Genomic DNA, 26,522 nt, shown 5'->3' on the forward strand with positions numbered 1-26,522 from the left:
TATTTATCAAGTGCAATAGTTTTTCTCAAGTGAAATAGTATTTCAATAGTGCAATAGTATTTCTCAAGTGTAATACAACACACTGTATGTCATTAGTTGTACTTCTGTGTTTTGTTTTCTGTGGAGTTGTGTGGGGTTTGTTTTTCGTTTGTCCTTGTTCGGCAGAGGTTGGGTGTGGTTTTGGAGCTGGTTCCAACACAGCTGGTGCCAATCACAATCCCAGTTGGGATAAAGACGGTTAACAGCGGAGGACTCGCTGTCAGATTATTTCCACGACTCAGTGGTATAGTCAGTTAGCACTAGTATTACTAGAGAGACTAGCCAAATTACTTTGTAAGCTACATCTTTTCTTGCTCTTTATTTACCCAACCTTGCTCCGCCACCTGCCTCAAGTCTGCAACACTCACCATTGTGCTTTCACCAGTACCTCCAACGCCACGTGTCACCCCGCCCTGCAAGTATTCATCCACCAGAACACCGATCACAGCTACGCATTACAGATCCACTCACCACCCCGGACCCTGTGCCCCCCCAGCTGCTCACAGAAAACTCTCACATAACCATTCATCAGTGCATCTGGAAACCCCTGTTGTTCAGAATAAACTGTTAACCTGTCACTCTGCTTTTGAGTTTGCTTTTGAGTCCTAAAAAACAGCCACAGAACACTGTATCCTGTATACTTTTTTTCTCTCTCTCTTTATGCCAATGCACTTGCTCTTGACAAGTGATCCAGGGGATTGATTGTTGTTTAGTTGTGTTTTATCTCTCCCTCTTTGAAATTAAATTATTGTCCCATTGACTTACTGTTTTGTTATAACCTCGACTTAATTAAACTTTTAAAATTTTTGGATTTGATTTGGATTTTTGTGCGATCCTTGCACTTGAGTTACTTTGAGTTGTGGTCATCACAGGCACACTCGAAACACTGGTTTGTGTGTGGTAAAGACAGTGGAGGTGGAGTGGAGGAATCGGTAGAGTTTTGTAGTGTGGGTAAGTTCTGGTAGGGATTTAGACACTGCATTTTAATGTTAAGAAGGTGGTGCTCTCAGGAAATGTCCTTCTTACCCTGTCGCTTCATGTTCGCAGATTCTCTCTATGGTCACTCAATATTACATTAGTCTGACATCGCTCCCAATTTGTGGGTGTAGCCACATAAGTTGTGCAACATACAAGTGCCAAGTTAAGTTAAGCTTAAGTAAAACTTTCTTGAGCTTCTACTTTCTTGCCCTCACTGTCAAAACAGTCTGGTTGAGTAATGTTAAAATGCACACAGTTTTCCAGTCATTGTAGGTACATTTCAGAAATAAAGTTAATCCACCTGGTCTTGAAATCCTCAGGTTGTGGGGGTAGATGAAGACATGTTGGTTCTTGCCATCAACAAAAGAGAAATTAACTGGTTTGGTCTTATACCAGACAGCAAGTTGGGCAGGCTGGTCACCTTGATGGAGGATAGTCACTGAGCTGAAGGTGGTGCTGTGTTACATAGTGACATAGACAAGTTACAAAAGAAAAGGTTGGACATACATGGCATTTCAGGCATTCAGGAGCAGTATTTCTTGTGAGACAGAATAGTTTTCTTTGGTGTAGACTTTGCTTTCTAAGTTTGCAGGTATTTTACATGCATATAAAACACACACACAAAAAAAAAAGCAAAAAACCCTCCTTATGGTTTGAAAACACATCAGCATTATTGTGGATATAAAAGGTAATACTTGGTGGAGATTGTGGTGAAGATTGCTGACACTGCTGATACTGAGGACTTGACATCCTGGGTGGAGGGTGAACGAGGCAGTGTCCTGCATATAGAGACTGCTATCACCATGTTCTGCCCTCTTGCTTCCATCTTTTCCATGAAATACTGGACATTTTTGTTTTCTTTATGTATTCTTTCTCTCTCTCTCTCGCTCTCGCTCTCTCCTTCCTATATATCTCCTCCCCATTCACCCAAACAACCTCTCTCCCTCATTTTTCTTTTCCTCCATTCCCTCCTCCATGCTGTCTTTTGTCCCCACCTTTCTTTCTGTTCTACAAAGGGGCTGTCTCATTATTATGGCTGTTGCCATGGTTGCAAAGGCTATGTGTGTGTGTGTGTGTGTGTGTGTGTGTGTGTGTGTGTGAGAGAGAGAGAGAGAGAGAGAGAGAGAGAGAGAGAGAGAGAGAAAGGGAGATCGGGTAAATCTTTTAATCCTCATCACATGGCAGCCATTAGCAAGTCAAGAAACTAAATGGACCTAAGTTCCCATCACATGCACTTTTGAGAGCAGCAGTTTGACTTTGTACATTTTTCAGCAATTAGACAAGGTGTTCCAAATAAACTACTTTGTTCTCCAATTTTGCGGTTTGCACCTGAAGTGACACACACTCATGCAACATACGAATTAAGTGTTTACTTAATCCATGGTGAACGCTCTCCCAGATACAATAAAAGGAGAGTGGTTGTAAGCAACCCTCTTTCACACCAACACACACTCAAACACCCACACACACACACACAAAGTGATGCCATTAACAAAGTGCTGCTGAGATGTAAACAAGCTACATGGGATCATCTTGGCTAGCAGCCTGTTGGTTGTGGTTCACAGACCAGGTCAACCACTGCATACTTTTACAACTTATTTCATGAGAATGTTAGTGATAAACAACAGTATGTATTGTTTCCTCTCTCTGTATGTGTGTGCACTTTTGTTTTCTTTGGTTGTACCCACTGGGAGCTGTTTCCAGTATAAACACTGACTTTGTTGGGACCAGTAGTCTTCATGGGGATCTTTTTATTTGGCTGCTGTAACAACCGAATTTCCCCAGCGTGGGATAAATGAAGTCCTATCTTATCTTATCTTATCTTATCTTATCTTATCTTAATGCCTGGTCCTTATGAGGTAGAATGTAATTACTGAGATCATGTTTAAATTAGGTGTGAATTGAGATCTGGGTTTGGCATGAATTGGTTCTGGTTAAGGTTAGGTTTGGGTTAGGTTGTCCACAGTGAATTGAAGTCACAAAGATTGCTGCACAAGTTCAATAATTTCTCATCATTTAAACTGTTAGTTTCTTTATATTGAACAATCTGACTGAATGAATTAATGTATGTTTTTTTCTCTCCATGAGAGTCTTGCAGCAAGACACTGGTGAATGAGAGATTAGATTTTGGTGGTCAAAGTTGACTGTTGATGTTTTTAAAAAGAGGTTCAAGACCCACCTTTTTAATCAGGCTTTCAATTGATTTGTTTGATTTATCTTATTCCTTTAATCATGCTTCTTAGCATATTTATCTTTGTTCATATCTTATTTTAGTTGCATGGTTAAAACGACATGTTTAATTGCTATTTATTTCATTTACTCATTTTATTTTATTTTATGTTTATGTCTTAGTCCCTTGGTTTTTAGCTCCAGTGTTTCTTCATGGGAGTCCTTGGTTTTTAGGTCAAGTGTTTCCTCATGGAGGCCCCCCACACTGGGAACTGCTCCTGGTCTACTGATGGGGGCGCTGCTGAGGGGACGGCTCTGGCCTGGATGGCTGGAGGCCTCTGCACCTTGGTGTGGGGCCTCCTGTCTGCCTGGGTCAGGGTGGTCTCGGGCGGTGCTCCCCGGTCATGAGCCGGGGGCCCTCTCAGTGTGGATGGCCCCCAAAAAGGTGGCTTACTCCTTATCTTGTCCGTATCAGAGGGACAAGAAGAAGAATCAGAGGGACAATCCCCTTTATTCGTCACACAGATACATGCACCATGCCCACACACACGCCATGCACTGGTGAAATTTATCTTCCGCCTTTAACCCATCCTGGTCGTCCTTCCTCCGCGGCAGACCAGGAGCGGTGGGCTGCCATCCAACCGGCGCCCGGGGACCCAGTTCCTTGTGTCACCATTGGTCAGGTGGTGATCTTCTTGCATGTTTTTAGTGGGGGTATATTTTTTATGGAGGATACCCCAGGTGAACACTGGGAGAACATGCAAACTCCACACAGAAAGGCCTTTTTCCTCAAGCAGCAGGCACCGAAGGCATGGTGGAGGACACACCCCCGGTGCCCGCAGCGAGAATCGAACCCGGGACCTTCTTGCTGTGAGGCGACAGTGTGACCGTGCCACCGTCCAAAAATGAGAAACGCTTCACGAATTTGCGTGTCATCCTTGGGTGTGTGTGTGGGTATGTGCGCGTGCGTGCGTGTCTGTGCGTGTGTTTCTGTATGTAGTTATGGGGGCGGGAGGGCTGGGTTTTCTCCTTTGTTGTTTTTAGCCTCTGTGAGGCACTTTGTGTTGCTTTTTAAGTATGAAAAGTGCCATATAAATAAACAAAGTTTGAAGTTTGAAAGGTTAAACGTCAAGGTCACAGTGACCAATTACAATGTAACTGTTCAGGCTGAGGTTGCACTATAAAAAATCAGACCAGTATCTGATATAGGATCACATATAAAAGTGGCTCAAATCAGAATTGAAAATGTCAGATTCGCTGTGATTTGCACTATTCACACTTTTACGAGAAGAAAGGAAAAACACCTATTTGATGTGTTTACACAATTCTCCTCTGTTACAGCAGGCTGCAATATATAGAGCATTAACTGTAACATCTAGTGACATGGAAAGGACGAATGTGACAGGGATGGAGTACAAGTCAAAAAAGCTAAAAGTTTGTGCCAAAATTTTACCAAATGGGAGTAGGCTTATCCCTACTTAATGAAGAGCAACATCAGTCAAAGTCATGTTTTTCGTAAAAATATCACATGGATTTTAGTTTATCACACAGAGGGAAAAGCAACAAAAATCTGCCAAGTATAAGTGCGCTCAAGAGGTGCAGAAACATGCTCCACAAATGACTTATTTATACTACCTCTTCCATACATTTTCATAATCACTCTATTCTACCAATTGTCGCACTTGCCAATAGCCTATCTCAAAACCATAACTGAAGCATAATGTGTAAGTGATGTTTATATATCCTTAAAGGAATACAAAACAAAAATAACGTGCTGAATATACATAACCTTTTCTGTTTTCATTTATATAATGCTGGGATGTTCACAAACAAATAATTAGTCACTTAAAGTAGACTAGTAAACTAGTTAACCCAATCCTCCGATATTTTAAAGCAAGTGGTTGCCTAGTGATAATTATAGGATTCACTGTTGTCCCCTCATCTAAATGTAAGGGGTATGTGGATACTGGTCAGGGTAGTGAGACTTCCCAAGGCACGGCAACAGAACATGTAACTTATTTTCAAATCCCAGGGTTGACAGGTATGGAGCATGGTCTGTTATTATTACAAGGGTGTGGCGTATGAGTATACATATACATATATATATATATATATATATATATATATATACTTTTACTATTTTCATGCCTGTGCTGTGCCCTGCAATCGGCTGGCGAGCGGTTCAGGGTGTACCCCGCCTCTCGCCCATTGCTAGCTGGGATAGGCTCCAGCCCCCCGCAACACAGAAAGGGATACGCAGGTATAGAAGATGAATGAATGAATGAATCCCTGTGCTGAGCCTGCTGCAATAGAAATTTCGTTCGGTGTACACCTGCTGTTTACTGAATGACAATAATGTTTGTCTATGTATCAGTCATACATAATCAGTAAAGCCTTACTTACTGTGCATAATTAGTAAAACCTTACTTATTTGTTTTTAGGATTCAAAACCAAGTAGAGATTTTCACTACCACTGTATACAGTCATAGTAAACATGACAAAGGTATGACCTGGGCACGTGATGCATGTTTTGGTCTCTTTTGAAAGTTAATACTCTTAACTTTTATCCTCAACAGCCAGAATCGCTTGACGTGCTACTCACATTGAGTAGTAGAGTTTGAACACACGTAAATCGATGGTTTATTTTCCGCTTGAAAATTTTTTGCAAATAGATGCTTTCAGAAGACTATATCTGGAAAACACAATAGGACCATAACATGAAGCCTTACCCTAGTCCAACTTCAAAAAAAACCAAAAACCATCTGGGTGTTTTCTCTAATCTTATATCTAGGTGTTCTCCAAAAAAAGATGTGTTTTTGGTGATTCTTGAATTTCTCCTCATACTCTCTACCAGCAGTTTGTCAGGCCCAAGCAGCTGATAGACTTGGAGAACAGGTACTGGAGCAATTATTCACAGCCTAAATACACACACAGTAGAAGACAGAGGGAGCATGCATATGTATGTCTGGCAGGGGGCTGGCTTGCACACACATTAAGGTCCAAACAAAATCTATTTCCCAGACTTCATATAAACACACATACATGTATGTATGTCTGCACAGAAACACGATGGGGTTGAAGGCTTGAATCAAAAGCTGTCTCATCCTGCTTTGCCTCAATGAGCTCTGCTCGGAAGATTGGACTTGAAGTTGGTTGGGATTATCTTAACGCTGCCATGTGGCATTCATCACAGCACCCTGCCAAATGATATGCAGGCACATTCACATTTTTTTTTTGGTTTTTTCCTGGCTGGAGTGTGGGAGTGGAGACCAGCTGCTGGATATGTAAGCTGGAGGCCAGCATCAGGGCAGGAGGACTGAAGACAATGATGGGACAGCAGGACTGGAGTCCAGCAACAGGACAGCAAGGCTGGAAGCCTAGAGACCAGTGGCTGAGAGACTCGCAAGTCTGCCAGTAGAGCCATTGAAACAGGAAGCTGCTGCAGCACAGGAACTGAGAGGAGGAACATCAGGGAGGGAAAGGACAGATACAGGAAGAGAATGGAAGAACAGCTGCAGGAGAACAACACCAGGGGAGTCTGGAGAGGCCTGAAAACAATCTCAGGCCACCAGGAGCCAAACTCCCAGGCAGCTGGGGATCCAAAGTGGGCAGATGAGCTGAACACCTACTTCTGTAGGTTTGAGGAAACATCTGCCCCTCCCCCAACTGTACCAGCACTGCAGCAGACCTCTTTTGATCTGCCAGCATCCTGCCCAAGTACCCCGCTGCCCCCCCCCCCCCCCACACACACACACACACAATTCAGCTCACCGCCATCAACACCACCCCCCACTGCTCCTCCCAGCCCCCCATCCACTTCACTCTCTATACAGCTGACTTTCCTCACCTGTCACCCACCTGCCACCTGCAGAAGTTCTCTGATGACTCTGCCATTGTCGGCCTCATCACAGATGGGGACGACAGGTCATACAGAGGACTTATCCAGGATTTTGTGGACTGGTGCCAGCAGAACTACCTCCTGATTAATGCAGGTAAAACCAAGGAGCTGGTTGTGGACTTCTGTCGGCGCCCATACTCTTCACCATCACCAGTGAACATCCAGGGAAGGTACATTGAGATGGTGACATCTTACAAGTACCTGGGTGTTCATCTGAACAACAAACTGGATTGGACTCATAACACCATTGCACTTTACAAAAAAGGACAGAGCAGACTCTATCTGCCCAGGAGGCTGAGGTCTTTTGGGGTGTTGGAGCACTCCTGAAGACCTTCTATGACTCTGTTGTGGCCTCTGCCATTTGGTTTAGTATGGTGTAGTCTGCTGGGGAAGCAGCATCACAACAGCTGACAGGAAGAGACTGGACAAACTCATTAGGAAGGCCAGCTCTGTCCTGGGATGCCCTCTGGAACTGGTGGAGGAGGTGGGGGAGAGGAGGATGACAGCCAAGCTGTCCTCCTTGACAGTCAGTGACTGAGGAGCTCCATCAGTGACAGGATGCTACATCCAAAGTGTGTGAAGGAGCGGTATCACAGGTCATTCCTCCCTGCAGCTGTCAGACTGCTCCAAGTAATCAATGCAATAATCTGTGCAATACAACCTGTACATACAGTCTGTAAATATAATTTACAATTTTATTTAGAATTTTATTTTTTAGGACAGTGTTTCTTTTTATCCCACTCTTTTGTATATACTTGTTGTGTTTAATTTTTGCACTTGTTACACTACTCTGTCCACTATATTGATGCTGCTGTAATTTGGAATTTATGCTCACGGGACAAATAAAGGAATATTGAATTGAATTGACTACTGCAGCACAGCAGAAACAGGTTGCTGACTTGACTCTTTTGGCCAGCTCAGAGGACTGGACAGTGGAATCTCAATGTGCTTCCCAGGGAGGGATAAGGGAGAGAACTGGCTGGTTCTGTACTTGCCAACTGGTCAACTGGGTGGACACTAGCAGCTTGGGTTGTTGGCTAGGGGCTAGTAGTTTGTAGGCTCGCAAACTGGAGACTGTCTGGCTCTGTGGAGCTAGGTTTGGCAGAAAAGAGACTCGGGAACTGGACAATAGGGAGCCTTAACAGCATCAGGATAGCAGCATCTTGATAGCTAGGACTTCTGATAAGATATTCCTTGAAACAGGTGGACTCAGAGAGGAAGCTGGCCTGGCCTTATCAGGCATGGCTGGAGGTAAGGAGACTCATGACTAGCTAACTCGAGAACTGGAATAGGCAGGAGACTAACAGGCCAGAGGCCAGCTGACTCAAGAGCTGGAGCTGACATGAGGTTATCTAATCAGGTATCTAGCTGACTCAGGAGCTGGAGCCGGCTGTAGATTAGCTTGCTGAAGACAGTCTGTCTGGCTATTAGCTCAAGGGCAAAGGCTGGTTGCTGGCAGTCCAGAGTGAGGCCAGGAAGCTAAATTGGATGCTAGCAAGCAAGCCAACTCAGGAGCTGGAGCTGGCAGGTGGCTCCCAGGCTAAAGACTTGCAGATTGGAAGCTAAAAATTCAGAGTCTAGAAGGCTCCATGCTAAGCCCAGGATCGGGTTAACCCAGGCAGGGATTTTTCTGAGGTTGGCAATTATTGCCAAGTTGGAATGTCCAACATCCTGCACCAAGAATCTGCACTTAATGTCCAAGAAGCCTTCGAAGTACAGTATGTCAAACATGAGCACACCTCCGTAAGCTCCTCCTAAAGTTCAGGAAATTCAGAATTGAACCAAAATGCAGACAGTCAGACAGCAGGTTGATTTCAGTGGTTTAGTGAAGAAGAAAAAAACAGGTAGGTTGCAGGAAAGAGCTAAGCAGGTATGATGCAGGTCGGGGTAAACAATCAGAAAACAAAAGCCCGACAAACAGCAACAAGGATGAACTGAAGGAGGCATTCCAATGTCTAACTTCCAATTTCAAAACAAAAGTTAGTAGCAGTCCTTTCATAAAATAATTAAAATAGCTGTACCATCTGGTGACCACATCTATGACCAGTTTATATACTGGAGGAGCGGAAAATGGGCCAGCGCACTCGTGCGCCTTCGCCAGCGCGGACTACGCACAGCGTTACCGGGAATATTTCTCTCTAACATGCGTTCACTGCCCAACAAACAGTAGGAATTGCAACTGCTGTTGGGTAAAAACAGGGACTTTTCTTCATCTGCGGTTTTGTGCTTCATCGAGATGTGGCTCTGTGGATTAAAACCAGACTCTGCACTGCAGCTGGCTGGCTTCCAACTCCACCGCGCGGACAGAGACATGGAACTTTCCGGCAAAACTAAAGGTGGAGGAATCTGTTTCTACATCAACAGTGGTTGGTGCAACGACGTGACAGTGATCCAGCAGCACTGTTCTCCTGAACTGGAATCTTTCACCATTAACTGTAAACCTTTTTATTCACCCCGTGAGTTCGCTTCATTCATTCTGGTCGGCGTTTACATCCCGCCGCAGGCCAACGTGCAGGACGCACAGCGTATGCTCACCGACCAGATACTGCGTGTGGAGCAGACCAACCCAGACTCTTTAGTTATTGTCCTTGGCGACTTTAACAAAGGTAACCTCATGCACGAACTCCCTAAATACAGACAGTTTATCAAATGCCCCACCAGAGAGGAGAATATTCTGGATCACTGTTACACCACAGTCAGGGATGCTTATCACGCCGTCCCCCGTGCTGCACTGGGCCACTCTGACCACGTCATGGTACACCTGATTCCTGCCTACAGGCAGAAACTAAAGCTCTGCAAACCTGTAGTGAGGACATCAAGGAAGTGGACCAGCGAGGCTGTGGAGGATCTCCAGGCGTGTTTGGACTCTACTGACTGGGATGTGTTCAGGACTGCTACCAACAGTCTGGATGAGTACACGGAGGCTGTGACGTCCTACATCAGCTTCTATGAGGACTGCTGTGTTCCATCATGCACCAGAGTGAGTTACAACAACGACAAACCCTGGTTCACAGCCCAAATCAGACAGCTAAGGTTTGCAAAGGAAGAGGCCTTCAGGAGTGGGGACAAAGACAGATACAAAGAGTCAAAGTACAAGTTTAGCAAGACGGTGAAAGAGGCTAAACGACTGTACTCTGAGAAGCTCCAAAACCAGTTCTCAGCTAATGACTCTGCGTCTGTCTGGAAAGGGCTCAGGCAGATCACAAACTACAAGCCTAAAGCCCCCCACTCCATCAACGATTGACGCCTAGCCAACGACCTGAATGAATTCTACTGCCGCTTTGGGACAGTCCAGCAACTATCCCCCATGACACCTCCCAACAGCTCCAGCTCCAGTCACCTCCACCAATGCCCACCTTAAAGCCCCTTCCCCACCCAACTCAGTGACAACTCTTTCCATCCATGTGAGGGACGTCAACAAACTCTTCAGGAGACAGAACCCCCGGAAAGCAGCTGGACCGGATTCTGCCTTGAAGCACTGCGCTGATCAGCTGTCTCCAGTGTTCACAGACATTTTTAACACCTCATTGGAGACATGTCACGTGCCAGCCTGCTTCAAGTCTTCAACCATCATCCCTGTTCCCAAGAAGCCAAGGACCACAGGACTTAATGACTTCAGACCCATCGCCCTGACCTCTGTGGTCATGAAGTCCTTTGAGCGCCTTGTGCTCTCACACCTCAAATACATCACTGACCCTCTCCTGGACCCCTTGAGTTTGCCTACAGAGCCAACAGGTCTGTAGACGATGCAGTCAACTTGGCCCTCCACTTCATCCTCCAGCACCTGGACTCGGCAGGAACCTATGCTAGGATCCTGTTTGTGGATTTCAGCTTTGCCTTCAACACCATCATCCCAACTCTGCTTCAGGAGAAGCTCTCCCAGCTGAGCGTGCCTGACTCCACTTGCAGGTGGATTACAGACTTCCTGTCTGACAGGAAACAGTGCGTGAAGCTGGGGAGACACATCTCCGACGCTAAGACCATCAGCACCGGATCCCCCCAGGGCTGTGTTCTTTCTCCTCTGCTCTTCTCCCTGTACACAAACAGCTGCACCTCCAGTCACCAGTCTGTCAAGCTCCTGAAGTTTGCGGACGACACCACCCTCATCGGACTCATCTCTGATGGCAACGAGTCCGCCTACAGGTGGGAGGTTGACCATCTGGTGACCTGGTGCAACCAGAACAACCTGGAGCTCAACGCTCTAAAGACAGTGGAGATGGTTGTGGACAACAGGAAGAACTCAGCCTCACCTGCCCCCATCACCCTCTGTGACTCCACTATTGACACTGTGGAGTCTTTCCGCTTCCTGGGAACTATGATCTCCCAGGACCTCAAGTGGGAGCCGAACATCAGCTCCCTCATCAAGAAGCACAGCAGAGGATGTACTTCTTACGGCAGCTGAAGAAATTCAGCCTGCCAAAGACAATGATGGTGCACTTCTACACAGCCATCATTGAGTCCATCCTCACCTCCTCCATCACCATCTGGTACGCTGCTGCCACTGCCAAGGACAAGGGCAGACTGCAGCGTGTCATTCGGTCTGCAGAGAAGGTGATTGGCTGCAATCTCCCATCTCTCCAGGACCTGTATGCCTCTAGGACCCTGAGGCATGCAGAAAAGACTGTGGCTGATCCCTCTCACCCCGGACACAAACTCTCTCTGGCAGGAGGCTGCCATCCATCAGGACCAAAACCTCACGCCACAAGAACAGTTTTTTCCCGTGTGCTGTCAGCCTTATCAACAAGGCATGGAACCCCCCCGACACTCTTCACAGTCGACCTCTGCCTCATCTTGTCACATTGACAACTCTATGCCTTACATTAACGCTCAGCTTGGACTTCTTTCTGAAAAAACAGACTGTGTTTCTGGAAAATAACAAACAAACAAAAAACAGACTTGCATATATATATTTATATTGTTATATTTTGTACTCTTATTTTTTAGTAGATGTGTCATACACCAACTTCACCACAACAAATTCCTTGTATGTGTAAAATCGTACCTGGCAGTAAAGCTTTTTCTGATTCTGATTCTGATTTGGGGTAATGCTGTTGCCAACCAAGCAGACGGCTGGCCTGTGTGGCCAATGTTCAAACCTGCTTGTGAAGCAAGGTTCAACATCTGTGCAAAGCACTGTGTATAACAAGCTATGCTGAGTCAAGTGAGTGATTTGACAAGAGGCTGTGTCCTTCAGACAAAACATTTTCAATTTCTCATTTGCTGGTCATGAGTAATGACTGTAATATAGCAATGAGTAGCTTGTGAAGTCCACCCATCTGTGGTTATTGAGATGCACTCTGCTTCTTTGAGGCTCTGTGTCACTTTAGCTTTTGTCTTTTGGTACAGAGCTGGTATTACTGTGCGACTTAAGTCTGGCCTTGATGGCATTTTATACTTTGGCTCCAATGTGTTTACTAACCTCTCAAATCCATTACTGTCGACCACAGAAAACAGCCTTAAGTCTTTGACTAACGCATGTATTCACAGATACATATTATTTCTTCAGCTCTCGGGCTATTATGGGCAAATGGGGCTCCAAATGCGTCTTTCAGGCTTATTTGGCCTGGCTGGAGCTTTTTCTCACACTGTCTTGTTGCAACTTGAGCATAGAAACTGCAGTATTAAAATAAATAAATAAAATGAAAAGGATAAAAAATAGATTAAAATTAAGTTAAGATTGAGCTCTGATTAAAGTTGAATGTGCAAAGTTACTCAGCAAAATAAAATTCAATGTGTAAAGTCTGCATCCCTTGCAGATGGCTGCAAAGAAAACTGCACTTGCAAGACTGGCTGGTCAGAAGCCGTTGAGGTATACAGTGTAAAGAAGAAAGGTGAGAGTACATTCCCTTGTGATGCTCCTGTGCTGCTGACCAACCACTCGGACACATATCCACTCAGTCTCTCAAATAGAGGTCTCACTGTCAGGTAGTCAATAATCCAGAAAAATAATAATAATAATTCTTTAGTCTTTAGATAGAGCTGTGGAGCTGTGAGAATCTTTCACATTTGCATAAAGTAAATCCAGTGTTTTTTCTCTGGTGGGGCAGTTGACAAAGTATTGAAAAGTTGGAAGTGGAGCTGAGAGGGGAATGTGTCTCCAGAAATCGCTATGACTAAACTGGAAAACCAACATCAACTCTGTCTACAAGAAGAGGATGAGCAGACAATGCAGCAAGATGTTTGAGATCTACCAGTCTGGTGTTTCCAGTGCACTCTCCTTTGCTGCAGTGTGCAGACTGAGCAAAGTGATCAGGTAGGCCGATTCCATTACTGGCTGCAAATTAGACACCTTTGAGGAGGTGGTGGAGAGGAGGACACTAGACAGACTGTTACCCATCATGGATAACCCTGAACATTCTCTTTACGACCTTGTGGACAGACAGTGAAGCTCCTTCTCCAGTAGACTGCCCCCACTTCACTGTCACAAGGACCGCTTCAGGAAATCATTCCTGCCAAGAGCCATCACGCTGTACAACAGTAATTTAAACAGTTAATCTCCACCAACCTCACAAATTCCAGTAGTTCAATGTTTACATATTATTTGCACTACTGCAATATTGCACAATAGTATTTATTGTCTACATTTATTTATCACTTGCAACTTGCACATATATATTTTTTTGTGCTCATAGTTTATAGCTACATATATGCAACAAAAGAATTTCCCAAATTAGGATCAGTAAGTAAAGTCTAAGTCTATGAAAGCATTTGGTTGTTGTGTTAATGGGTGGGACATAAATAGCAATGCTGTACCACTATGTATACAGGATGTCTTAGCTGAATGTATATTATAGTGCAATGACATTCATACACAAATTCCATTACAGGTAGAAGGGGTAACTTCAAATCCCAATGGTGGATTTTTAGTGATAAAAGGCTGTGTTCTTTCTGCACAGTTTAAATTAATAATGCAAATAATGGTGATGTTAATTTCTGTCACTCTTTTTTTTGTTTTTTGTTTTTTGAGAATTTCAACATTGCCACTAAAATGCATAACCACAAGGGACTTTAACTGCACCCTGAATACAAGAAAAAACTGATCATTTGAAGTGGATAATACCCATATGGGATCTAGGAAAGCATTATATTACTTTATAAAAGACTGAACGTCATGGATGTACAGAGACACCTGAACCCATCCAAAAAAGTATTTTACATTTACAAAAATGGTCAAAAGCTAATTCAGCATCTGGATTTTTGTACTATCATGATGATCACTTTACAGAAGATCATTTTATGAGGCCTGCTCATCAAAATGTTTGAAGTTCCATCTAATTACCACACACAGACATAGTTTTTTGATACTGGCACCTCTAACACAAGCTATGGGACAATTATAGTCAAAATTTAAGCTCAACTACAGCTGAGTTAGTTTTTGTTTTCTTTTCTGCTTGCTAAAATTAAGTCGTACACCTGTGAGGCAATTTGTAATGACAAAAGAGCAACTCCATGTTTAGATAGCAATTACCTTTTCAAGCAATAAAAGAAAGTAACATAAAATAGTTTAACCAACCGGTCAAAGCAGATGACCGCCCAAATCTCAAGGACTGCCTTTTCTCACCGACATAACGCACATCATGTCTCAAAATGATGAAGAAAAACTAGTGTTACTTCCAGGCTGGATTCTTTTCCTTACAATGAGGCTTCCCAGATTGCTTAATACTTCCATCTGACCCAGAACAGCGTGGCACGTGGTCTGACAAAAAGTAGAAAAAGAGAACATATTTCCCCCTTATTCGCCTCTCTGCACTGGCTCCCTGTAGAATCTAGAATATAATCGAAAATCCTTCCCCTTGCCAGCAAAGCCCTAAATTGTCAGGCACCATCTTATCTTAAAGTGCTCATAATACCCTATTACCCAACTATAACACTGCATTCCCAGAATGCAGGCTTAGTTATGGTTCTTAAAGTTTTCAGAGGGAGAATGGGACCCAGTGCCTTCAGGATGCAGATACCACATTCAAGTCTTGGTCTGGCAGGCAGATACCTTCTCTACATTTAATAATAGGCTTAAAACTTTCCTTTTTGATAAAGTTTAGTGTTAGGACTGACTCAGGCTTGCCTTTGATCCTAGTTATGCTACTATAAGCTTAAACTTTCAAGCAAGCCCCACAACAGTAGGGTTAATATCAAGTCAATGCATCATTGAAACTGTCAAAAAAAACAAAGTAGATGTAAAGTATCACTGACCAATCTCGAATAACATTACAACTTGCAACATGTTATACTGAATGAGTTGCAAGGACAAATGCTCTTGGAAAGTGAAAGGAACTGTGAGAATTCGCTATGTCTTTTAATATGAATCCAGCTAATGTGCCTGAAAACCTACAACAAAAAATCATTGAGCTGCAAAGAAACAATAAGCTCAAAGCAAAACAACCTCCCTCGGCTCACGTAACAAAGTGCATGCATGTCCTGAGGATTTTCCGTTCTGAGAAAACAGTCATTTAAGTGTACTTCTTTGTTTGGGACAACCTACTACTGTGAGCAGTTATATTCAAAACTGACTCTTGCAAAGACTTGGTGTCACTCAAGACTGACAGACCCAAACTTGGAAAACTAGCTGGGCATAGCATATCTGTAACAGGGTAGTAGAGGACCCAATTGCGCTGCCAGACAATTTATGGGGAATACGGGGAAACAGACAGCCTGGGTAACACTGCGCCGTGCTGAGCAGAGAGTGAAGAGAGCGGATCGAACGCGAAAATCACTGACAGACTTGGCGTGGTCGAAATCACTCTCAGAGGGGGGATATCCTCTGTAATACCACCAAGGTTGTGAGATCTGCGCACCTGCAGACAAAGGGATTTGACAGATGGAGTAGTCAGGAACAGGCAAGGTCGAATACCGGAGATCAGGTTGGCAAGGAATGCTGGAGAGTCTGGCATAACGCATAGACAATCTGGCAACTGAAAAGAATGACAGCGCTGCTTAAATGTCCTCCTGATGTAGGTGTGGGGCGTGGCTGAAGAGCTGCAGCAACAGGTAAGTGCTGGGATGGACTGTGACAATTATCACTACCATCTGTCATCCAACATCTTGCCAAAGAGAAGCAGTTCTGGCAATCACCGACATTAGTTTGATATATGTATTCAGTAATTAAGTACACAGCAAATGTGCCAGTGTTATTTTTTTAGTGTTGGTGTAAATTAACAGGGGTTACTATTACTTTTACTCAGAATTGATCAAAATTAACTCCCCCTAGAGTCCATTCCTGATAGTGTCGGAATGGATATCCGTTGTTCTGAGAATCACTCTGAATAGGCTCTGTGCACAAGCCTCGTGACGTACTTCCGATTCCGCCTGAAGTCGGCAAACCAGTTTCCGGTTTACTTCCCTCTCCAGTCAAAACAGCGCTAAAATAAATACAAGGAATGAAAAATGAATCAACATCCACGAAAGAAGACGAAGTATAATGTGAGAGGGACTTTTAAGTTCCAGAAGACGGTGAATGGCTCTAATGAGCACTGTTGTGTGCCACTTTGTGCCAGCTCAAGTCGCTATAACAGCGAGCTTAGCTTCCACTGCTTCCTGAAGGACACCGAACTTCGTGCACAGTGGCTGCAGAAAATATGCAGAACGGGATTTTCGGTAACTCAGCATACGAAGGTATGCAGCCGACATTTCGAAAATGCCCAAATTCGAAATACCCCTAAAGGTAGACGGGTTTTAGCAGCAAACGCAGTGCCAACACTGTTTGAATGGAACAGTTACACAGCAACCAAGACAAGAGCCGGTGTTTGGGATCGCCGCCCTCGACTGACATCAAGCCGAGAAACATCACCTGTGCCCTGATCTTTGTCTGACACTGAAATGGACATAAAGTCAACACAGGTAGCACAACAAGTAACAGTAAAGAACATACGTTGCTAACGTCAGCTAGTCATCACAATGAACTTTACAAGATGCCTGCAAAATCTGTCAAAGATATCTATCAACGATGTTCATCGTATCGTGGATGCCCACTCTCCTGCTCCGAAGAGCAAACGGGAAAAAGGGTTTCGTCTCTACATCTCTAGTTACGTTCACCAGTACGAGGATAAGTGATTTATTGGTGACGTTAGCTGACTAGCTGACGTTAGCAACGTGCTAATTTTTTAGTTTTGTGTTTGCTTCGTATGTTCTTTACTGTTGCTAACTGTGTTGACTTTATGTCCATTTCAGTGTCAGACAAAGATCAGGGCACAGGTGATGTTTCTCGGCTTGATGTCAGTCGAGGGCGGCGATCCCAAACACCGGCTCTTGTCTTGGTTGCTGTGTAACTGTTCCATTCAAACAGTGTTGGCACTGCGTTTGCTGCTAAAACCCGTCTACCTTTGGGGTTATTTCGAATTTGGGCATTTTCGAAATGTCGGCTGCATACCTTCGTATGCTGAGTTACCGAAAATCCCGTTCTGCATATTTTCTGCAGCCACTGTGCACGAAGTTCGGTGTCCTTCGGGAAGCAGTGGAAGCTAAGCTCGCTGTTATAGCGACTTGAGCTGGCACAAAGTGGCACACAACAGTGCTCATTAGAGCCATTCACCGTCTTCTGGAACTTAAAAGTCCCTCTCACATTATACTTCGTCTTCTTTCGTGGATGTTGATTCATTTTTCATTCCTTGTATTTATTTTAGCGCTGTTTTGACTGGAGAGGGAAGTAAACCGGAAACTGGTTTGCCGACTTCAGGCGGAATCGGAAGTACGTCACGAGGCTTGTGCACAGAGCCTATTGACACTCTGGCTCGTTCAATTGGCCACACCCACCATTTGAATCGCTTGCCCTTGGCAGTGCAGTGGCGCACACCGTCAGCACTATAGGTCAGCACTCAGACTGCCGTCATCTAACTTATGTCGTCCAAATTTCTTCTTTCTAAGGTAAGTTAAGTTTCAGTCGATAAAATTGTCTCTTTTGGATTGATATTAGCGTTACCAATGAGCCTGGAGCGAATGGCATTTGTATGAAAATATCTTGAAAATTTCGTTTTTGTGTTTTTTAGCTAGCTAACGTTAGCTGGCCAACAATGCGCTGGACCAGGGTTTAGCTAACATTAGTTCCTCCCCAAGCAACATGCTGGTTCCTGTAGAGCATAAAGGAGTCAGCAAATGGGTCAGGGTACCACAGGTGGAGGACAAGTACAATTACTCCCAGTTTTTGCAAGCAGGTAGGCTAATTTGACTGTCATGTTTATTTGTGCATTTACGGTTTTCCAATGTTTGATGATGAAAATTAGCTTTCCTGCTAACGCCGGTGTATTTATAGTTCATCAGCTCTGTTCATTAATGCATGTTTGTCCGTCCCAAATCTTGCTTATCTACAGTATCTTCTGTTTTAGTGCTGGCAAAATTCAATTTGCCAGGTTCTGCTTCCTTGAGCCTGAAGGATTCCTCAAACGTGGAAGTGGATTCGGACATATTTGATGAACTCTTGAAGTCATCTGGGGTGTCTTTCAAGGCCGAAGAGTGTGATGGTGAGGATTGCAGGCTTATATTTTTAATTTTTAAGAATTTGACTCTGTTTTCTACAACAGCAAATTTGGATACTCCCTCCCTTGCCCGGTGAACTATATTGCTCAGCGGAATGGATGAATTGATGCTTTGTTTTATAATATTGTATATTGCTGTGAGTGTAGTCGATACCATAAGCGTTGTAGAAAAGCAACTGACCATTTGAGGGTGGGGGTTACGGCTCAGTTTACCATGCTTGGGGTATTTTCTTGCCACCCCCCTAACCCTAGGCGTGGTAAATTCAGCTGTAACTCGTTTCCTCTCGTGGTCAACTGCATCATACAACGTAAGGCTGTGTGTTTTCTTAGGTAGCAATGCTGAGGAGGAGTTTTCAGAGGGCTCATCCCTATCAGACTGGTCACCATCACCATCACGTGCATCCCAAGGGTCATCATCAGGTTCTGACTCAACGCTGATACTGGAATCTACCAAAGCTCGGAAAAGGCAGCTGGTTGAAGGACCCCTGGATAGCAACATTGCAAGAGATGTAAGTTAACCACCTGATATTGACCCTGATGTCAATTAGACCAATGTCAAACCTTACATTAAAATTTCACAATAAGTAGATTAGTACTGCAGCTTCAGTAGGTGTCAGACTGAAAACCCAGCGCTCCGTTATGTTAACTGATTCTCATTTATCATGGGTCCCCTGACCAACTGTTACATCCGCCCGGAGCACAGGCTGACATACCTACTGTACCTGCAGTGTGAATGTCATGCAATTGTTGTTTCAGAATGTCAGAGTCGCTCTGTATTCAAAGCCTGGTGGAAACGAAATATTCAAAGAGTATGAGAAAACAAGCACCATCAGTGATGTTACAAGAAGAAAGATGGTAAACATTCTTGTGGCAGACATGGTGGAGAGCCATGGGTAAGTGAATGCACTTGCAATAACAGGTTGTGGTTGTTTTTTTTACCTCCAAAAATCACTGTCGATTATGTCTTCACCCACACTCATGTGCACATCAAGGTTCTTATAGTTTTAAATTTTTCATTAGTTTTTATTTTTATTTAGTTATTCAGTTTGCTTTTTTATTTCAGTTCAGTTTTAGTTAGTTCAACAAGTGATGAAGCAGTTTTAGTTTAGTTTTTATTTTGAGGAATTGCCTCGTTTTTATTTAGTTTTCATTTGGTCTTAGTCTTAGTTTTAGTTTTTCAATTTTTAGGAGAAAGCCTCTGTAAGACCTCTAAAGATGAACTTCGACATTTGTGGGATTTTTCCCTTTTAGTTGCATCCCATAATGTTCCCATCAGTCCTTATCACATTCCATTCACTCTTATCTACCTGTGTGTCGTACTCCAAGTCGTTCCATATTGAGCTGTGGCCTTTTCTTCCTGCAACTTTAGCATCTCTAAGAAAACTACAAATAAGCTGATGTTATCTGACATTCACTTTAGTTTTAGTTAGTTTTGTATTCTTCATTGTAGTTTTTATTTAGTTGTCATTTTTGGAAAAAATGGCATTTTTATTTCAGTTTACTGTATTATTTTTCCACTGCTAGTTTTAATTTTAGTTAACTATAATAACCCTGGTGCACATAAATGAAATTTGCAGTTCTTGGAGGAATGACACATCTATCCCTTTTCAGGAGGGTCCCTCCGGTGAATGTGCGGATCCTCTACGCACTTGGGATTACAACTCTGTTCCCTAAATTGAAGGACCCGGATTCCAAGAATGGCTATATGAGTATAAACAGTAATGCATCCCCATACATTCTGTGTTGTAAACTGTTCTTGTCTGTATATAACATCTGTTGCAAGTCTGCCAGTCCTGGGTGAGGGATCCCTCCTCTGTTGCTCACCCTGAGGTTTCTCCAACGTTTTTTTCTGAGTTTTTCCTCAGTCCATGTGACTCGATGTGTTTTTCTTTATCAACAGGAACATTTCTATGATCACCAGGGTGGCTCCGGCTACCTAGCGTGGAGGCTGAAAACTGTTCAGCGGAACTCAGCTCAAGACAGCAAGAAATCCAGGACAACTTTCCAAGAGGGCCTTTGATGTGTCGTCAGTTTCCACCACTTCCTGGGTCAAAAACTATGGCACAGAGTATCAGGTTGGGATGTATGTGGTTACTGGAGTTGAAAATGAGATGCCTTTGTTCAACAGGATTGAGAGTATCATTGTTAAAGACAACAATGCCTGTCTTTTGATTTGTAAAGTCTTGAGTATTTTTTTGATGATCATTTAAATGCATTTGGTATTGAGGAGAAAAATGAGGTTTTCACAGTGATCTGTGTAAATGACCTGGTATATTACAGACCTTGTGATAGGCAATTTTCATATGACACTGATGACCAAGTGTGCCTTGTTCCATACTGTAATTATATGTGAATCCATGCAGACTGTTAATTGTTAATGTGGTGTGGTGGCCATTTAATAAGACTATTTTTCTAAAGAAGTTTTTTGCCTTGTTTATTTTTTGTGATAGGTTTGGCGGGTGGTTGTGGTGGTTAAGGGTGGGTGGGTTTATTGGTAGTCAAATTTTACACCCATTGGTCTGAATGCATTGGTAGTCAGTGTAGCATTTTCAACCGCAGTCAGTGTAACATTCTATTAAATTTACACTAGTGTAGAGTTCTATTGCCACTGCACACATATTAGCTATTGTTAATTTTGAACTCCTTACAGTGTTGAAATAACTATAGCTGAGAGTGGAAACATTAACACTGACACTACACGTGTTAGCCAGTGTTAATTTTGAACTCGCTACAGTGTTGAAATTACTAGAGCTAAGTGTAAAAATATACACTGACACTAGTGTAGAGTACTATTGACACTTCACAAGTGTTGGCCAGTGTTAATTTTGAACTCCCTACAGTGTTGAAATAACTATAGCTGAGTGTAAAAACATTAACACTAGTGTTAGTGTTAAATTAACACTGAAAAGAGTGGACGCATATATACACTTTCCTGGTGTTAAATTTAACACTCTCAGAGTTGATTTAACACCGGCTATTTTGCTGTGTATGGCCTTTGAAGGATGTTATAAAAATTGAAATGGCTCTTTATAGGAAAAGTTCCCCATCCCAGACTTGGAGCCAGGGGTCTTAAGTTTGACCTGGTGGGCTGAGTAAATATCTGTGGAAGATTATTGCACAGACTTATTTGAAATACTTAGAGGCAGAATTTAACCAATTTAAGTTAAAATCATCCAGTATAAACACCTATGAATTGTTATATGGAGCTAAACAATCAGCTGTCTCATCAACAGCTGAGGAGGAAACAGTAGGAGGTTTGTGATCTTTGAAGAAAGGTGAATAGCCTGTTAAAATCATATTGTAACTGCAGTATTATTACAGCCCACAGAGATAATTATGTTCTGCACAAATAGATACTTGTTTAGCAAACTGGGAGGACAATGTAAAATGTCCAGAAAATTTGCTTCTGAAAAAGAGTGGGCAGCTGTGGGCAGCAAATGAGTTTGTTTGTGAATGAGTGAATTTGTTGTAAAGTGCTTTAAGTGGTTGGTAGACTTGAAAAGTGCTCTATAAATACAGTCTGTTTACCATTAAACGGGGGTTCTCCTAATATTTCTGACAATGGAATCTCTCACAATCAATGTAGCTAGCAGGAAGAGGCACCTTTTTCACCTTTGCATATAGGGATGAGAATCGAAAACTGGTTCTTGTTGAGAAGAGGTTCCCAGTGTTTCAATTTCTCTACGAACATGCGTTGCTCGAAAACAAATACTCGAAAGTTTGATTACATTTCATGAGAAAGGATGACAACAGGGCAACTTACAATACTTGCAAAGTGGATATTTCATCAAAGGGAGGAAATACTACCAATATGCAGAAACATTTGCACACACAGCATGCAATAACTTTGAATGAATGTTGTGTTTTCGATCCGCTCCGGAGTGAATCTCAACCCAGCAGCAGCGGCAATGTTAGCACATCCTCTGCTGTTAATACTGCAGGTAACTAAGTAACTAACACTGCCTATTATGTCAGCGCCATTTGCCTCATTGTAAAACCTGCTTTATTAACTGTTAACGTTAAATGAATGCCTTCTCATGCATTACATTTAGATAACCATGACGAGAGACAGACTCTGACTGGCTCAGAGGCTGGCAATACTTGCTCCAGTTCACATCTACCCCTAGCTTCCGAGTGGATCAGGAGATCCAGTTGTACAGAAGCCTGCCCCCCATCCCCTGCAAGGATAACACTACTCTAAGGTGGTGGAGCAAGAGAGAGACTCTGCCCAATGCACAACTCCATTGGACTTGACTTGATTGTATTTGTCACTGGCTGACGTAGTTTTATTTTTGAGTGATCAGCTCATATATCCTTTTAAAAAAAGAGAATTTTAATTTCTATTAGAAAAATGTTGAACATGTTACTGGACATTTGTGTGTAATTGCCACAGAATAATTAATGTTGTATTTTGTTAATTTCTACAGAAGTACATTTATTTATTTATTTAATTTCAAAACAAATACATTTTTCTGGGGACCCCCTGGCACCCCATCGAGGAGCCCTAGGCTGTGGCCCTCTTAAGACCTCACTGTTGGGTTTATAAGGTCATGTTAGTTCTGAACTAAATAAAGTTGATGCTAATCGACCTGTTTGTTCTCCTTTTTTCCAAATGAGAATTGATAAGAGAATCGATAAAGAACCAAATCGTTAAGCAGAATCGAAAATGGAATCGGAATTGTAAAAATCTTACCAATTCTCACCTCTATTTGCATACCTTGTGCCCAGAGGAATGCTGAGGTGAAGCTGCTGGCAGCAGCACTAGAAATGAAGGAATGGTCACTTATATAGGTGTATCCTGCTTTTCAGGAAACCAATTCTATTCTTTGAACAGCTATTTCTCCCTTTTCTTTCTTTTCTGTCTTTTTTATAGGGTGGCGATTCTCTTTTATTATAGGGATGAACTAAAATTTGTCACTAGAGTCTTTGCCCTGCAAAGACTCCTCGATGAAATCAAAGAATGATTAGTGACAAATAGCTGGTTACTTAAGGACAGAACTCCTATTCTATGTATTCTAATTCTATTTTAGCCAAACTAGGGGTGTGTCTGTATAGATAGCAGTATCAGTCATTCACTCCATAACTTTGGTCCAGACTATGGTTGCCATGGTGACACTGAGTGTCGAGCGTCCAGTGACCTGCTCAGGTTGCAGCAGCTGATGGTCCATGATGGCTGTTGTATATACTGTCCTGTTTGTTTTCACTCAAAGAGTTGCACTTTAAAGCTGATGATAATCTGACCTGGGCCCTATTGCTAATTGAATTCTGACTAAAGGAGAATAAATGCACAAAATACAACTAACTATAGTTGAATACAAACTAAACAGAGTCATGAGGTTTTCAAGCCATTTGCTCAAATGAAAAGAAAATGCATAAATTAAATTTCACAAAATTAATTTTCGGTCAACACGATAACCATTTTATCAATAACTGGTAGAAATTTACTAAATCAATGTCAATGCAGAGTGAAAGGAGGGCTATTCAATTAGAGCAGAGGGCAAAGCAGTGAATTGATAATGCATTCCTTCCACACACCCACCCACCCACACACACACACACACACACACACACACACACACACACACACACACACACACACCGGGGAGTTTTCATCACTTATGGGGACATTATATAGACTTACATTCATTTCCTGGAGACTTATCCTAACCTTAACCCTAACCATAACCACTATTTGCCTGTTCCTAACCCTATACCTAACCTAACCTTATCTAACCAGTAACCCTGTCCTCAGTCTTTACCCTAAAATGTAATGATTTAAATTGTGGGGACCTGTATTTTGTCCCCACATGTGACTGTGTGGCCCCACATGTGACTGTGTAAACAGATTTTTGTCCCCACAACATGAGTAATACATGGACATGGACACACACACACACACACACACACAATCTGGACCAAGTATGCTTTGTTTATAATGGAAAACATTCCAGAGTCATCAGTGGAAATGTTTAATCACAAACACAATACAGTACCCTTTGTGCTGATAATAACAGAAATTACATAAGCTCAACAGCAACTCAAACACTCATACGTGAAGCATGTCACTTACCAGTCACATGTACAAATGCTGCCACGTCCTTGCTGCCGTGTCTTACCACTGCACATGTATTCCAACACGTGTATTGATGAGTGTCTGACAGGACAGTGCTCTAACACACAATCCAACTCTCAGTCAAAGCCATTCTAAACATCACTATCAACTAACAATAGATCCTCCTGAAAGGACAGTTAAGCGTATGGCTGGATGCACCACAATATTAGGCAATGTCGTCTCAGATAGGAATGGATGGAGGGAGGAAGGGAGCCTACAGAGAATGCCTGGCAGAAAATCCCTGGGTATTATAACATCACATGACCAACCATCCACTGTCAGTCGCAGAGCGAGTGGAGGAGGTGGAAGCAAGGAGAGAAAGAGGCAGAGTGAATGGGTGGAGGGGGGCGACGTCACAGTGCTGCTCAATTCCCCCTTTTCATTACAGTGACATAGACACAGAGAGGAGGTGTGAGCCAATAAGACTTGAGAACGGTCTGCTGGTTTGAACCCCTCCCTAAGCAGAAAAGCCAAGACTAACTGAGGCAAACACAGAAAACGAGAGACAAAAGAAAAGCCCAGAAAAAGAAGGAAGAGATCCCACCTACAGAAAGGAAGGAAAAAAGGAAACTATTAATATTTAACCCACTCTGATTTGCATAAAAAAATGCATATATATATATATATATATATATATATATACACACACACACACACACACACACACACACACACACACACATATATATATATATTATGAAGCTAATGGCTTACACTTACACATCATTTTGTCACATGGCAAAAAAAAAACCAATCTTGTCATAAAAATGTATCTTTAGGAAATCTTGATGTAGAAAGGTAGTTGTTACCATTTTAATAAGAACACAGGATACAGGATAACATGTTCAGGAAAAAATGGGGTATCCACACAACAGTTTTGTATCATTTCCTATCCTTTCCTATCCTTGTCATCTAAATCAGTGGGTTGAAATGTGGCTACATTTGACAATGTGACCAGTTTTTATTTTTATTATATTTATACTGATTTTCAGAATGGAACAGTTTTGGTTTTTTTTTCAAAGCCATTATTTATGGATGCTGTAGCCTTTCGTCAGATGATTTAATTGTGTTTTCTGATTTCCAGTTCTGTTTATCTGAATCCCATAATAACATGTAAGAATAGCAAACTGACAATGACGCCTTCTGCTTCATCACCATCCCGACCAATGTTAGTGCTACCAGTATAACACTGACATCAGTGGTACACAAGGTAAAGTACACATTAACGTACAAACTGCTTCCTACAAAATGATCATACAGTTGAATCAACACTTACATTCTAACCCTCATGAAGAGAGGATTTATTGCAGGACTGTTGGATTAGAGTGACTATTGGTCTTTGCTAAGGGTATACATTGCATACATACATTGTGAGAATGTTTTAGTCCCTAGGACTCCTCTCTCCTGGTTGTTGGTTCCTCATCCAGACATTTTCATTTGGATCTGGAGAATCATCCTGCAGCAAATTCAGCCTCTCCTTCTTTCCCTCTCTCCCCAGTTTGCATGTTGTTCTACATCTCTCTCTCTCCCTCTATGTATTTGCTTGTCTCTCCCATTTGTGTGTGTGTTCTGCTTGGTTCTTCTATGATTATGTGGTGTGTCCTCTTTCCAGGTCTGTTGCTTAATGTCCTCCTGGATCCGTACTCTTTACCTATGATTTCTAATCTACATAGGGTGTCTGTACTGTCAAAATTTCTATAAAATGTGATTTTTTTGTTGATCTTTTCTGTACACAAAGCATCTATTGCATGTCTGTCCCTCATGGGATTGTGATCTCTCCTCTGTTGGTTTATTCCATTTTTAAAGGGTTAAATGTTAGAAAGCCACTGCCTCCTCCTTCCTTTCCTTGTGTTCGCCTGTG

General features: G+C 42.7%; 1 protein-coding gene across 2 annotated transcripts in view; it reads right to left on the reverse strand.

Moving 5' to 3' along the window:
* plekha6 (pleckstrin homology domain containing, family A member 6) overlaps positions 1-24,960 on the reverse strand; it is a 289,330-nt gene extending 264,370 nt beyond the window's left edge. The window contains exon 1 of one of the 2 annotated variants that reach the window (XM_076749470.1): positions 24,620-24,913. The gene's annotated coding sequence lies outside the window, so the exon portion shown is untranslated. Of the gene's footprint in view, positions 1-24,619 lie in introns of both variants that reach the window. The other variant, XM_076749477.1, reaches the window with a different exon arrangement.
* Between the last annotated feature and the right edge of the window lie 1,562 nt (positions 24,961-26,522).

Source organism: Chaetodon auriga, chromosome 2 (assembly GCF_051107435.1).
Source record: "Chaetodon auriga isolate fChaAug3 chromosome 2, fChaAug3.hap1, whole genome shotgun sequence".
In the NCBI taxonomy this organism is placed as follows: domain Eukaryota; kingdom Metazoa; phylum Chordata; class Actinopteri; order Chaetodontiformes; family Chaetodontidae; genus Chaetodon; species Chaetodon auriga.